The sequence below is a fragment of the Miniopterus schreibersii genome (assembly GCF_964146895.1).
Source record: "Miniopterus schreibersii genome assembly, chromosome: 5".
NCBI lineage: Eukaryota > Metazoa > Chordata > Mammalia > Chiroptera > Miniopteridae > Miniopterus > Miniopterus schreibersii.
This window is the reverse complement of record NC_138106.1, coordinates 42,751,369-42,756,714: the sequence shown is the minus strand read 5'-3', so window position 1 is coordinate 42,756,714 and position 5,346 is coordinate 42,751,369. Positions and strand designations below refer to the sequence as shown.

General features: G+C 47.1%; 1 long non-coding RNA gene across 1 annotated transcript; it reads left to right on the top strand.

The window, feature by feature from the left end:
• The first annotated feature begins 279 nt into the window (after positions 1–279).
• Positions 280–5,129, top strand: LOC308557993. The gene is made up of 3 exons (XR_013998922.1): positions 280–673; positions 999–1,171; positions 3,315–5,129. It is a non-coding gene; the product is annotated as an uncharacterized lncRNA (long non-coding RNA).
• The last annotated feature ends 217 nt before the right edge of the window (positions 5,130–5,346 follow it).

The window sequence follows — 5,346 nt, the reverse complement described above, 5'->3', positions numbered from 1 at the left end:
GACTTGAAAAACCCGGCTGGAGCTCATCCTTTTATGCTCTGGGGTAATACAAAGCCCTCTCTGCGCTCACAGCTCTGCCTACCCCCTACCCAACACACATTCTGACACCTCCACCTCAGCCTTCTGATGGAAGAGGTCTGGGGGGTGCTTAATTTAAACACAGAAACCTTCCTGCTATGTTCCACATCGGAAAACAAAACCCTGGACTTTGTCCAAACCCCAGCTCATCTGAAGTAGTGCCCCACCCCTGGAAGGATCAGGCAAACAGGATTCATTCTTGTCCACAAGTTGATCCGTGATGGAGAAGTGTTCACATCAGCGCTGCAGTCTCACCAGCTAAGAAGGGCCCCCACCGAAGTTTCGTTGAACAAGCCCGGACAGAGATGCTGTTTGGCAACATGTGGCCTGTATTTGCCTAATCCACTCGCCTCGGCAGACGCATATGAAAGGGCTCCCCAGGGCTGAGGGAAGCAAGTCTTCTCTTTTGTGTGGACAGAAGAAGTCACCCTTATCCCTACCACAGCCAGAGGACCCCAAGATGGCCCACCCACCACCCACTGGCAGCCTGGACTTGGCTTGGAAAGTGGAATTTGAAGAGTAATGCTTCTAAAACTAAAGAGACCGCTAACTTCACTGGCCTCATCCTCTGCTGGGTCCTGTAACCACTGTCCAGGTTTGTTGTTATTACTCTCATCCTGCAGATGAGGGGGCAGAGGCTAAGAGAGGCTGAGTGACTACCCAAGGTCCTATTATGAGTGGGTAGCAGAGGCAGGATTCCAGCCAAGTCCCACCGGGGTTCAGTCCCATGTCCTCTCCACTACAACACACGCAATCATGGCAGAATCCACAGATCAACTCGGTGTCTTCACCAAGGCCCCACCCTCGCCCAAAGCTTCAGTCCTTCCTCCTCCGACATCAACAAAGTCTTGGCATTTTCTGCACAAAGTGAACTGTTTTACAGGAGAGGTGGATATGTTTCACTTCTTGTTTTGTTGCAGGCATAGACACCCCCCGTGCTGAGGTCCCTTAATCTCTTTGTGGAGGAAAGAAAATGTGAACCGGTGTTCTCCTGGGGAGAAGCAGACGTCAGTGAATCAACCTCTCAGCTCTGGTCTCCTAAGGGACATTTGATACATTTCACCATCTTTTTCCTCAACTAGTGAGCCTGGAGGTATGTCCGGTGTGATTACAATTCTCTATATCAGTATTTGCTCATGGTATCTCTGAGATGTAGAATCTTAAACTAGGAGATAGCCTGCCAGATCCTGCAGTCAATCCTCCTTACAAAAGAGAAAGCTAAGATTTAGTAAAGGGAAGTAACCTCGCCCAAAGGCATGGCCAGAAGCACAACTGAAACCTTCAAGTCTGATGCCAGTGCTTCTTCCACAGACTCATGGGGCACGCTGATGAGAATATTTGACATCATGGCCGCACAGTGGTCCTGTGTCCAAGGAATCAGCATCCGTAGTAAGGGTGAAGAAACGAGGGTCAGAGAGCTGTTGTGAGTGGCAAGCGAGAGCAATTATACTCTCACTGGTTACTCTGCTCCATAAACAGCTGCATCTCTCCACTTGTATCATCTATTTTAGAGTTTCAATCCTTCATTGATTTGCAGAGTGAGTGAGAATCTAGCATACTCAAGAGAGAAAAAAACAGCAACACAGGAGTAATTCTCAGTCCCTGCTCCTGACCTCAAGGGCCAATAGCGAAAATATGTCCATAAGTACCTACAGCCTGCTAAGAACCTCAGCTCCACATGGTAGGTGTCATTGCCTACATCTCTACCTTCCTGTCCCCACTCTCCTTAACCACAACATGTGCAGGAGTGAGTGCCTCGGCCCTTCCCACAGTTTCTGTTCCACCCAAGAACCCCAGACTGAAACCTTGGGGTCTTGGATGTACAGAGTCCCTGCCTACAACCCCTACTTCTTGTCAGCTCTACCCCACTTTTCTCCTCCTCTGTATTCCAATTCTGTTACTCCCTTGGGGCATGCTTTAGTATTTTGCTGGAATTATTGCAATAACCTCCTAATTAGCATTTTAACCTTCACTTTGGCATCATCACTACCCTCACGCCCACACTTCCACCCTCACCAAATCTCTCCTCTGCATTAGCTCCAAGAACAGTCCTTAAAATGCAGATCGATTCCTATAACCACTTGGCCTCTTTAAAATCCTTCGATGATGTCCCATTGCCTTCAGAATAAGTTTTAGATCTCATGGCAGTGGCCACTCTGTTATAACTGTCCTCTGTCTGCCACAGTGGGATGTGAGTTCCACTGTGGCTGGCACATAGAATATATTCAGAAAATGGTTGAATGATGGATAGATGGACACACGAATGGATGGAGAGTCCATCACAAGGCAGGAAACCGAGTGTTTCACAGAAAAGGCAAATCAAGTGCCTTGAACATTCCATGAAGAAAATATTAGACTGGAGAGATGCAATATTGTTTTATGGACTGAGAGTGGATTTAGCATTTGGGCAGATGGAGACAGAAGGCGGAGGGGTGTGGGTGGGGAGGAAGGGAAGAGAGGGACTCCACGCAGAGAAAGAGGCAGTGAAGGTGCAGTGCAGAACGCGTGTCAGTAGGGCAAGCTGCGGGCACAGGAGTAGAAGTAGAAGCAGATAAGGGCGGATGGGCGGCAGGCTAGGGTGGGGGCCTCCAAACTATACCGACAAATGAGAACTTCTGTTTATCTCAGTATTAGGGCTCCAACTGGGGAATGGTGGGGAGGGGAGGAGCTGAAGAAAAGTGGTGACAGAATCAACGCCCACAAATGGAGAGCTGGAGTTAATTTGGCTCTTGTTGATTTGAGTTTCAAAGGAATCCAAGGGTCCTCCCCCCTCCTCTTATTTTTAAAATAGTAATTGGTGAGCAGTTGAGCCCTATAAATAAATGGTGAAGAATGAGCCGGGTTTTGTTTTAGTGAGAGGTTTAAATTGGCTCATTTTGAATTTGTCAACATCCAAGTCCATGTTTATCTCTATAATACTCCATGCGGTGTGGTCTCCAATAACCATGATGTTTGATGCCACCACCCTGGAGAGCAAATACTGTCCCCATTCTGTCCTGGGCAGAAGTTCCTTAAGAATGGGGACAGTGCCTCTTTGAATAGTTAGTACCCTAATAAGTGGATAGAGGCAGAGAATGGGTTCAAGAGAACTTTTCCATAGTTTGTTCTGCTACTAAATGACAATTAAAATGTGATTCCTTTCATTCTTGGAGGAGACAGGCAGAGATGGCATGGTTGGAGAGAAAGAGTCATGGTCTGGGGTCCAAGAATTAGTCTCTCTCCTTCTTTCTTGACAGTTTTCTGCAAGATCTTAGGCAAGTCTCTCTCCCATCCCAGGCCTCAGTTTCCCCACCTACGGAAAGAAGGATTGGACCAAATAACACCCACTTTCTAGAGCACGTTCAAGCTCTGAAATGCCATTACTATCTGTGCAGTTTCTCTTCTGACCTCAGCTTTGCTGTGCTTGGAACCCCAGATGGGAAGAGGAAGAGCCTATTTTAAGGAGACAGATGACTAAGAAGAAAACCACTAGCAAGGAGTAAAAAAAGCCCAAAGAGTGCTGGCCTTTGCACGGGCCTGACATATTTATGGGGCTTTGCTGGCCTTGGACCATGAGCTGCCCACACACACACGAGGCACCCCACAGCAGCCACTGAATGCTGCATTGTGGCACAAGGACCTACGGACCAACGGCCCCTATTTACAGCCTCCATTAAAGCGGACTGTGGGAGCGACCTGCCCAGCATGTCAGCTCTCACCAGGCTTGGCCTGACTGAGTCCAGCATGGAGACCTCCCAGGGAGACTGCGAGCAGAGGAAATCAGGTTGGAAATTCACTGGCAGCCCATCCTTGACCCCATGGAAAGTGCTGATTTGGCTTAGAAGAAATGGCACAATTTAGCTTGGCCGGGCTGTCCTGTTCAATCAGACCCATGGAAAGCCACAGAGCATTGAGTTAAGCTTCCTAACAAGTGCTGCCCATTATGCAGTTGAATATCCACTGTGTAGCAGGCACAGGGCATATACAAAGATAAACATACGGTCTCTGTCTTCACAGAGCTTGCAGTCTAGTGGGAAGAGCAGGCATGCCAGCGATTTGTCACAATCTGCCTTGCTAAATGTCACACTCAAGATGGGCAAAGGCATCTGGGGAGCACTGAAAATCTGATAACTGATTCCAAGAGATGGCGATGGCCAGAGGGAAGAAAAGCTTTGAAGAAAAGAGGAAACGTCCGTTGAGTTTTCAAAAATAATTGTGAATTGCCCAGGTGGAAGAGAAGAGGTGGAGAGAAGCATTCATGGCTGAAGGCCCAGGACAGGCATCGGCAAGGATATGGGAGAATATGGAGAGATTGAAGAACTGCAAGTAATTCTCAGGGGCTCGGGAACAGTGTGCAACAGTGGAGGGCCAGCAGGAGGGCCTGGAAGTTTTGCAGGGTGAATTGTGTCCCCGCCAAAAAAGATATGTTGAAGTCTTCACCCCTGGTACCTGTGACTGTGATCTTCTTTGGAAATAGGGTCTTTGTAGATGTCATCAGGTTAGGATGAGGTCATGGGTTGGGGCTGCTAACCCAATGACTGGTATCCTTATAAGAAGAGAAAAATTTGGACACAGAAACAGGCAAGATGCCATTTAAGACCGAGATAGAGACTGGAGTGATGCATCTAAAAGCCTAGGAATGCCAAGGATTACCAGCAGCCACCAGAAGCTGGGAACAGATTCTCCCTCCGAATCTCCAAGAAGGAATCAACCCTGCAGATACCTTGATATCAGACTTCTGGCCTTCAGAACTGAGAGATAATAAATTTCTGTTATTTTAAACCACCAAGTTTGTGATAATTTGTTATGGCAGACCTGGAAAACTAATGCAGTGGGCACGTAAACCATGCTGAGCCTTCATTTGTTATTAGTCTAGGATGTCCCTGACTTCAGAGGTGCTTCTCATGGAACTATTCAAATGATTTGACAATTCCCATGCCCTGATATCCAATCTTCTACTTCTCCAGATCTCTTTTTATACCTGATAACTGCCCACAATCTTTGATCAGACTATGTATCCTGATTTTCATGTGCTTTTCTTTGATTCAGAAAAATATACTCTCCGTAATTCTAGAGTCATATTATGTGAGTTTGGATGAATCAGCCAGATTGTTAGTGCCAAGCATCCTCGTCAGTTTTCTTGATTCACCATCTTTTCCTTGAGATTTCCAGAATTAGATTGCTCTCAAAGTCTGAAAAATAACCTTCAGCTACAAACAAACCCATGTGAGCATGCGACTATCTTGTTTTCAGGCTGGTACTTCCAATGCCATCTCAGTAGAGCAAATC